We start from the raw sequence: 11,193 nt of genomic DNA, 5'->3' as shown, positions 1-11,193 counted from the left end.
TATATATATATATAAATAAAATCTTGATGCATGTGTATTTGTGTATACTCCAGGGAAACGCAAAATGATATTCAGCCAACAGTGGAGATTGATTATTTTGACAAAGTGGGTTTTAGACAGTAAAGGAGAGCTTTTGTTCACATACGTGTAGATGCAAGTTTATTTACTCTCTGGTTCTACGTGAGCGTGGTTCAGATTTCACGTCATGATGGTCTGCTGGTCTGCTTGTCTACTTGTATTCACCAGAGAATGTGAAAAGATCCTGCTCATGAGGAGAGGTCCTGGGTGTATGGTGAAAGGATTCCCTGTTGTGTAAGATCTTCTTCCTTAGCAGGACTGAGAAAAAGACCAGAATCTGCTTCAGAATCTACGTGATTCTTGGCTGCTAGTTGTGTGGACTTGAACACAGGACCTAGATTATTTCCCCACTGTGGCTTAAACGAGCTCCATACAGCTTCTTTCCTCATCTCTACCACTTTCAGTTTCATAAAGCCCCCTGCAGCATTGTGTATCAAGTGGCAGGTTTGGTTGGCTGTCAAGTCCCTTTCCTGCTCTGTAGCTTCCTTGACACTAGCAGCTTTCTGTGCTATTTGCTACCTGGGCTGGACCAGTACTGATACTATGAAATGTGTTGCCTCCACATCCAATGAGTCTACCAACATACTATGTCTCTTTTTATTGTGACTAGCACTTTAGGATATGTGTTTCAGTATGTTTATTGGCTTGAACTTGTTAAAGCTTTCCCAACCCAGGTCCTCTGCAACAGCAGATGTGCTCTTGACTGGTGAACCATCTCTCCAACCCTGAGAGAACACTTTTAAATTGTTACAGTTTCATAAGAAAAATCAAGTTTCAGATCATTGTGCAGCATGATTACATATTCATGAAAAGCAAAGTCCTATATATGACTAAAACCTGCTTGCATTTACTGCATATGGTTATTTTCAAATTTCTGAATATTAATACAGTTTATCTTATTTTCCTATTCAAATGTGTTTTATCAATACCTCAATACTATAGTAACTGCTTGTGAAACCTACAGGATAGATATGATGTCATCTGTGCTGAGACTAACTGGGTATTTTTGAATTAATCTTAGAGAGAAGACAGGTGATCTCTGCTGTAAACTTGATACTTTTGGGGACTGCAGGAATTTCTAGATTCAGGTGTTCTGAATTCCTATAAATCCATTGACTTTAGACAGCATAGAATTCATAGCAACATCTCATACTGCTAAGGCTTTCACTAAGCTGGGGTCTCTCAACTGATACCTTTCTCGCTGTGATGGAAAGAATAGCCCTAGTGTATTCTCAAGGAAAACTCTCATCAAATGATACATTCTTGGATCTTACATAGTGAATCCTCTCAGCACTCTAAACTTTTGAACCCTCTCAGGTAATAACTTATAGCTCTTTTGGAGAGTAATTATTTTCATCCCAAAGCAGAGCTGATTCTAGCATTGAAACAATGCTGTTCTGAGCCTTGTCCTTTGTTTTTCTAGCTACGTGTCATGAGAGAAGGCAAGATTACACGTTGAGAAAAAATAATTATTTTCTTGGGAAGCAACTGACTCAGGCGAGACCTCATTTCCTTTAGGTAAAGGAATAGACTGTCTTTCAAGGAGATATTTAGAGACATTTCTGAAAGCTCAGAGTCTTCAAGGGAGCTAGAATATCGTAATCACATCCACACAGGTGTCTTCATCAAGATTCTTAGTGTTCATCATTTTTCAGGTCCTGACTTTAGCATATGGAACTTATAGATGCTGTATAAATTTACCTTCTTTTAAAAATATTATGACATATGAAATAATATTTTATAACGTGTGTGTATGTGTGTGTGTGTGTGTGTGCATGTGTGTGTGCACATGCCATGACTCTTCTGTGGAAGTCAGAGAAAAACTCATGGGAGTTGGTTCTGTCCTTCTACCATATGGGATTTGGAGATCTAACTCAGGTTGTTAGGCTCAGCAGCAAGTGCCTCTGCCCACTGAGCAATCTCAATGGTCATCAGCTTCTTTATTATTATTGTCACAATCCAGTTACTCGGTTTTCTTTTCATGCGTTTTTTCCCCACTGACTGTAGATTTGCTAGTTTTTGTCGATTTGACACAAATCATACTCACCTGGGCAGAAGGAATCTCAATTGAGGAATTTTCTCTATCAGACTGGCCTGTGGGCATGTTTGTGGAGCATTTTCTTAAATGTTAATTGATGTAGGAGAGGACAAGACCACTGTTGGCAGTGTCATTCCTAGGCAAGTAAGCTGGGGTGCTGAAAGGTAGCTGAGGTGGAGCGATGGCTCAGAGGTTAAGAACACTGGTTGTTCTTTCAGAACACCCGGGTTCGAATCCCAGCACCCACATGGCAGGTAACAACTGTCCATAACTCCAGTCCCAGGGCATTCAACAGCCTCTTCTGACCTCCACGGGCATTGCACGACATGGGTGCACTTACCTACATGCAGGCAATACACACATACACATAAAATAAAAATAATAAAAAAATTTAAAAAAAGGTGGCTGAGAAAGGGAGGGCAAGCCAGTAAGCAGCATTCCTCCATTGTTTTGGCATCAGTTACCACCTGTAGGTTACCATCTTGAGTTCGTATCTGACTTCCTTCCAAGAGAGACTGGACCTTGGACAGATAAGATGAAATAAACAAACTCCTTCCCCTACTTGTTTGGTCAGTGTTTTATCAGAGCAATGGAGAAACAAACTAGAACAAAAATGAAAATATTTAAAAACAGTGCCTTCTTTTTTGGATCCTTGTATTTTTCAGACAAGTATACCATACACCACTCATCAAAGAAGCTTCTTTTCACAACAGATAGAAGCTAGTACAAAGTTCCACAACTGGTCACACACAGAGAATATCTGTCTGAGAGATGCCTGATCCTAAAAGACACATTGACAGTGGAGCCTTTACACCTAAGGCTCATGGAACATAGCAGAACAGGGGATAGAGAGAATACTAACACATCCCTCAACTCTCACTAGGGAAGCTGTCTCATACAACCGAGTGTGGTGTACACAGAAGGCCACAACTGGCTAAGTTTTAGAGAATAAGAGATTACAGAGTGCATGTCTTTGGATAGGAGTCCTATATTAAACCTCACCCACCCACAGCTCAGGGACCATGTGGAAGAGGGAGTGGAAAGATTGTAAGAGCCAAGGTTGGTTCATGAACATAAGGAAACAGAAGATTTCGGGCCACTGAAAACTTGCTCATATGAACTTGCAACAATGGTAACAGCATGCACAAAACCCATGCCAACTCAAAAAAAAAAACAACAAAAAACAAAAAACAAAAAACAAAAACAACAATGAAGGAAGGAAATGGGCAGCAGGCCCCAACGCTAGCTGAGGAAGTATTGGAAACTGATTACTGCTAGGTGAGGGAGAGAAGATATTCTTTAAAGGAAAGACTTTAGACAGGCTGACTAGACTCCAGTGGGTGAACTTGCATCAAAGGATACCTTGATATAAATGTTTGACCAGAAAGGACTTAACATATATGGCAAGACGCATGAAATCTAATGTATGGGGGACATGAATGCGATTAAGTGCTATTGTATGAAATGCACAAAAAAATCAATAAAATATTTTTTAAAATAAATAGCACATTTTAATCTCATTTCAAGTTCTGTTGGCTATTTCTCAAAAGAAGACATGAAAAACAATCAACTGCTGTGAGATAGTACCTCAATTCACCGGGAAGGTCATCAACAAAAAGAGTACACATCAAGTGCTGGTAAGATGACCTCACGTATTTTTGTTGGGAATGTTAATTCAAACTCTTTTCTAAATGACAGTATGGAGATTCTTCAAAACGTAAAAATAGAGCTCATATATTTCAGTACTATCACTAATGTGAATATATACAATCAAAATAAATTGCATACTGAAAAGACACCTGAATTCCAGTATTTACTGAGACATGATTCACAGTTGCTGGGCTATAGAATCAACATACACATCCATCCACAAACAGAGTATTGATTCATAAAGGTAATAACGTTCCTAATTTTTGACCACATAAATAGACATAAAAAAATGAGCTAAGTGAAATAATTCAGGTACAGAGAAGGCAATACTGCTTTATCTCACTCATAGATAGTATCTGAAAATATTGTTTTTTAAGTTGAGAATAGAATAGTTATGAACTATTAAAAAGCAGAATTTGTATGGGATATGATGGAAAAGGAAGGGGTAGACTTAATCAATGGCATTGTGTTATTAAAGGACAGAAGAAAACTTTCCAATGTTCTTTAGTACAGCAAGGGAATATAATAATTCATAACACATCTCAAAATAGAAGAAAGGAACGTTAAGGCAATCAGTATAAAGTATTATACATGTTTAAGGGGATAGGCATTGTAAAAATCGTGAGTTGATCATTCCCTAATGTGTATATGAATCAAGCATCATAATTCACCTCCCATATATAATGAACCTATCAAAACAACAACACTAATGATAATGTGATAATAGGGAAAATTGCTTTATTATCTTTGAAGTCATCCTCTGTGTTGCAAATTGGCTGGCTTTAGTTTATTTTTATACCTTAGCATTTTAATGCCATTTAGCAACAGCAGTTTCAAAGCCTAACACACAGCAGTGTGCCTGTGTAGCCCACATACTACAGGTAATTGTATAAGCCAATTCACATTTTCTACCAGCACCTCATCTTAATTAACTTCAATTAAGTCATAATAATTGTGATGTTTTGTCATAGTAATGTTTGCTATCACTATACATGAACATCTGTCCTGTGAGTGATCGTATTCTAGATCCCCTTCCCCACATTCTGTATCTTAATGACTTCTCTATATTTCATATATTTTGGTTTTCCAAAGGTAAACCTTGAGATAATAATTCAAGTGATGTAATGCAGTCAGACACAAAGGAAGCACCAATAGGGATTTGAGAAATAAGATGTCAATGGGAATGTGCTAATACTCTCTAGTCTGAGTTTCTTATTATTGTTTTGGAAGTGATAGTGTGAGTACCGTCTTTCTGATAAATTTGACACACTGTAATCTTTTTTCTCTGTTCTAGTTCTTGGCCTTAAGAGTTTATGTGGCACGCAAATATGTGTCAAATTGTTTTGCCTATGTTAATGAGAAAAGTTCTGCAGTGATCAACTGTGTACCAACCTTGATAAAGATCTATGAGTGTCAGTGCTTGCAACATGACTCAGAACAATCCTACTAAAAAGGGCAAGGGAATTAGTGAATGTCTGCATGAGTTGGCCCTCATTTTAAAGTTTTTCCTTCAAAGTGTGAACATATTGGCACTCAGAAATTGTTGGAAAGACAGAAAAACAACAGGAAGAAGATTCATTAAACCAAAAGGAAAAAAAAAGAAAGTATGAAGTTACTGGACATGTAACCTGATGAGTGACAAAAAGAAATGAAGAATCATATGTATGTATGTATGTATGTATGTATGTATGTATGTATGTATCTATCATCATCATCTATCATCTATCTATCTCTCTATCTATCATCTATCTATCTATCATCTGTCTCTCTACCTATCATCTATCTATCCTCTATCTATCTAATCTAGCATCATCATCATCTATCTCAATGAATATAAGAGATAGGAAAAATTTACCGACCTTACTTTATTTCCCCACTCTCAGGTAAAAATCTCATTTTAAAAGTTCTATCTTTGTAGTTAGTTGATTTGTGAGACAATTATATCCTGTAAACTCCACCTAATAAGAAAATGATCATGATTTATTTTGGATGACTCTGTGTTTATACATACATATTTAAACAAGTGGTTGAGAGAAATGGTATCACATTCTGTAAATAAAGCTCAATGCCAGATGCCTTCATGATTGAAATCCACCAATATTTAATAAAGAACATTGAATGAAGAACTAATACAAAATTTTCTCAAAAAATCTTAAAAAATAAGGTGTCTAAGATAAATTTTTAGCCACAGTGCAATTAAGAAGCCACGCTTCTATTGATATATACCTACCAAATATTATTAAGATGGAAAAGAGTCTAAGGTATATGTTTTTTGTTCTAGGTAAACATATCTTCCTGTATATTATGGTAAAGTAAATACACTTGAATAAGATTGTTTTATTAATAAACAGTGGTTGTAGGCATAAAAACTTTAAGAAGGAAGAGTTCCAAATTCATTTATGAGTTTGTATCATTTTGTATCATTGTGATAGAAAAGATAAAGACACTTTTTAAGACATGAAAATTATAATGCAATATCTTGTATGCACACAGATTTAATAATACTCTAGAAAATTCTACTAAGTAGAATTCCATAGCATATTCAAAGTATAGTTCAATGTATTCAAAAGAATTTATCCTTAGAATGTATAGATGGCTCAACATATATAAATCTTTAAGTTCAATATACTAAATTAACAGAATGTAGGACAAAAACAATAATCTCAATACATATAAAAAAGCTTTTTTTTTTTTTTTTTGGTTTTTTTGAAACAGGGTCTCCCTGAAGCCCCAGCTGTCCTGGAACTCACTATGTAGACCAGGCTGGCCTTGAACTCACAGATATCTGCCTGCCTCTGCCTCTTAAGTGCTGGGATTAAAGGCATGTGCCACCATGCCTTTCTTAAAAAAGCTTTTTAAATGTATATTTTGTTGAATTTTTGTGCAATTCATACAATATATCTCAATCATATTTAGACCCCTTCCTCTAAATACACCCCTCATAGCCTGCCAACTAGATTTCATGCATTCTATCATATATGTTAAGGCCTACCAAGTCAAGTTTGTGTACTCATATGTCCCATATGAATTTATCCACTGGAGCCTAGTCAACCTATCTAGCATCACTCCCTTATAGAAGACCAAGTCTCTATCACCTAGCAGTGAGGCTAGGTATAGAAAGAAGGTACTTCAGTGTGGGAGACAGGCTTGAGCCTAGGGTGAAAATCTCATTGACAGCCATACAGCAGGCTGGAGGCAATGCCTGGACTACTGGAGCCACAAGGAATGCCTTGTGACATTTGCTCCCATTGGCAGATCATGAGACCGATGCCTAGAGCTCTCCACTCCCTAATCAACACCCTTGGAATCCAAAATTGCAACACTTAGATATTGCAACAGTCAGGGTCACGTGGTTTCCAGGAATCCAGGCTCTGTAATCTGAAACCCAGTATGCTAATGAGGCATCCTACCTGCTATTCTGTGATAGGATGTTAAGTGTGTTATGCTAATAGGATACTAAGTCTGTTATGCTAATAAGGTATCCTACTTGCTGTACTGTGATAGGATGCTAAACTTGATATGCTAATGAGGTATCCTACTTGCTGTGCTGTGATTGGTCACTATCCCTATGTAAGCTTGTGCCTTCCTGCAATAAAGCAGACCTGTGTCACTGAACCTGGTCTCCTGTGTCTGAATGCGGCTCCACTGACAGTCTCCTCACCAGCCCTGGGGTCTGGGACCAGGCAGAAGCTGTGATGACAAGAGGCAGCACAGGGCAGGCAGAAGAGCGGCCTCAGCCCAGGGCAAGCAGAAGAGCAGTCTCCATGCCTGTGAGAACAAAGGAGTGGTACCCACAAGAACAGAGGAGCAGCTGCGGCTGGCGGTGACTGCACTTAAACACAACAGAAGCCCTAAATGTGAGAAACCTACAGTTAACATATTTATGGTGAAAAGCTGAAAACATTTCCTTACACATCAGAAAAAAAAGAAGCACAGCTATTATCTCTTCTGTTCTCAAAGTTCTGGAAATCCAACTCAGAACAACTAGGCAGGAGAAAATAGTAAAAGACATCTTAGTAGGAAACAAAAAAGTAAAAAGTAAAAATAATCTCTGTTAATTGATGATATGATATAAAACCAAAAATCATGGGTATTTCTATATACTAAAACTCAACAATCTTAAAAGAATAGAGAGAACAATCCAGTTTGTCATTGCATTGAGAAAAGCATACTTTAGAGTAAATATATGTATGGGGGAGTACATGTGGTTCGGTGGAGGGGGTGGGGGACACGCAGGGGGGTGGGGGGTTAAATTTGATTAAGAACTGTTGTATGAAATATATAAACGTGCAATAAAAATATAAAAACATAAAGAACAGGGAAGGTTCATGTGAGGAGCAGACAGCTGGATGAAGTTCAGCAGTTACTTGTTACTACTGGAGATAAAAAGTAACTTGCAGAAGGAAGACGGCGGACAGATTATTACTTAGAACTATGCTTTGTTCTAAAAACAATCAACTGAGTTGAGAGAGGGACAGGAAATTCTCTTTCTATTAATTTATTGCATCATTGTATTTTCTGATGATCGAAAATGTTAAATCTCTAAATGTGAAGAGAAGAGTGCGGACCTATTTCAAAAGTTGTGTAAACTGAAGCATTTTGAGAGACTTTTCATTGATTAGAGGTAAAACGCCAAGCTTTTCTGCTGGATGCTAAAATATTTTATGCCCATACACATTCTTGCAACTGACAATGTGAAATTTCTTTTTAAAAATTTTTCATTATTTAAAAAAAAATTTATTGAGCTTTTGTACATTTCATACAACAGTTCTTAATCAAATTTAGACCCTCCTCCCCCATCCATGCCCTTCCACCCCACCTCCCACCAGACCTCATATGTTCTGCTATGTATGTTAAGTCCTATCCAGTTAAGTATTTGTACCCAGCTGTCCTCTGGTGCAAATTCATTCCCTGGAGTGTAGTCAGCTTTATCTAGAGATTGTTGGTAAGGCCTACTCACCCTCATTCAGTAGTAATCTGTCTCCAATAGTTCTCAGTCTAGGGCCTGCCCACCACCCATTTCCCTCACTCCACTCTGGGCCCTTGTCTGATTGAGTTGGTGTGGGTCCTGTGCTCAATGCCACCATTGCCACAAGTTCACATGTGCAAGCTTCCAGTGGCCTGCAAACCTCTGCATCCTTATGTTCGTGGACAAACCCTAGATCTTATAATCTTCCCATTCTCTCTTCTTCAATGATCCCTGAGCCATGGGTGGGAGAAATTTGATATAGAAATCCTTTATAGGGATACACACTCTGCAGTCTCTTATTCCTTAAAAGTTGGCCATCTAATGTCCATTTCTGGCCTTGAAATCTTTTTTTCATTGGTCTATGAAGTCTAGAAAGGGACTTCATAGACCCCTCTTATGGAATAACTTATTTTAATCTCTTTTAGGATGTATATGTATATACTTTAAGAATATTTTATAGTGGTAGTTTCCATATGACTTTTTCTAAAGGCCTTTGGTATTACTTTTTTTTTACTCTACAGATTTATGTAGTATAGTTTCATAATTTAACACATACTCTGTGCAATCACCTAATCAGGGTAGCTAATATTCCCTGTAGCTAAACATTTAATTTTTTTGTTAAACATGTAATAATTATACTTATGCAGCAGTAGGATGGATTAACACAGGAACATGAAAGGTACTGACCACGTCGTGATAATTAATTTTTCTATTTCTTTCTCATTCCTTTAGATTGGAGGATGAACTTCTCTTCTAGCAATTTAGAATGTACTATAGGTAGTTTTGAACTATGATCACCTCACTGTGCTAAAGAAAATGACAACTTAATATTCCTGTCTTTCTATGGTTTGTTATTCATCATCCAACATCCCTCTTCTTTCAGTCTTTCCCAGTCTCCAGTAATCACTGCTATATATTCAAATCAGCCCATTATTTCTTAAGATATAGTATCTACTTTAGGATTTTAATATTTATATAAAATCAGGGACAGGTGTTTATTTTCCAAATTGGAAGTATGAAAATTAGAATTTCTATTGGGTAGGAGGTTATCACCCACATGAAAAAGTGTTTTATTTTCTATGTCTGCATTTGATTTAGTCTCCAAAATTATTTTCTCAAAGAGGTAATTCAACTATGTTCTAGAGATCTTCTGTACACCATGTTGACTCTCATAAAATATAGTGTTTTATATACATGAAATTACCTAAAACAATAGATCTTAGGTATTGTCATCACAAAAGATGAGTATAGAATAGCAGCCATATTAATTAGCTTGACTGATTAATTTCACATTTTATACATAGATCATAATATTGTATGTGTACTGTAAACACATACATTTATGCCCATGCATGCTGGAGTTTGAGTCCAGGGCTAAACATGTGCTCTATCGTCCAGCTACCATTCAGTCCCCTGATTGAATTTTTATTCATTTGAGTTGGTATGCCACCATTGACACAAGTTCATGTGTACAAGTATCCAGTTTCCTGAAAGCCTCTGCTTCCCTGTGTTCACAAACCAGCCCTGGCTCTTGCAGTCTTTCCACCCATTCTGTAATGGTCCGTGAGTGGCAGCCAGGCACTAGATTGAGAACTATTGGCAAGTGATTGGTTTGGGTGAGGGAGAGTATGCCTTACATGTGATCTCTAGACTGCAGTGGACAGAGTCACACTGAAGGATATTTGGGTACAACGGCTTGACTGGATAGGATTAAATATATGGATTACATGAGGTCCAGTGAGGAGATGGGGGAGGTTTGGTTGGGGGAAAGCCAGCCTGGGTTACATAGTAAGTAAGTAAATAAATAAATAAATAAATAAATAAATAAATAAGTTTCAAAATTACAGTCCTGATTCAGAGATTTCACAGGCAGGACAGAGACCAGATACACAGTAACTCTAGGCATTTTGTGTTGATACAGGTTCTCAATCTAGATGGATGAGATTGGTGCAATGAGACAGTTTAGACAATGGAGTCAAAGGAAGCTAAGATCGCCATAAACAAAAGCTTAGTGGATAGCATATTTCTTTACATTGATGAATAGGTACAAATAAGGGGAGCATCAAGAGACAAAGTAGTCCATGGCCATAAGGAAATCACAAATTATAGGGTTAAAAAATATTAGTGACCTCTGCTTCATAAGTATTATAACAGCTAATGGAGTTTAACTTTTATCTTTAAACAATGAGAAGCCTCCCAAAGCATTTCTTATATTATGAAAGATTATTTTGGTGATCAAAATTATATAATACAAAGCTGAGGTATTAGTAGAAACACTAACTATAACATGCATTTATTCAGATTTTCATACAGAATAACTTCCTAGTCATAACGCACAGAATATTTACTAAAGTTACACATTATATCATTCATGAACTTCAGCTTAGAGTTACAAACTTCTTAGACTTGAAAAGAGAATTGAAATAAGATAAAATATGCTATCTATGGATGCTAGTCT

This window comes from Nannospalax galili, unplaced genomic scaffold (genome assembly GCF_000622305.1).
Source record: "Nannospalax galili isolate Female #2095 unplaced genomic scaffold, S.galili_v1.0 scaffold337, whole genome shotgun sequence".
Lineage (NCBI taxonomy): Eukaryota > Metazoa > Chordata > Mammalia > Rodentia > Spalacidae > Nannospalax > Nannospalax galili.
Note: the sequence above shows the minus strand (reverse complement) of the source record.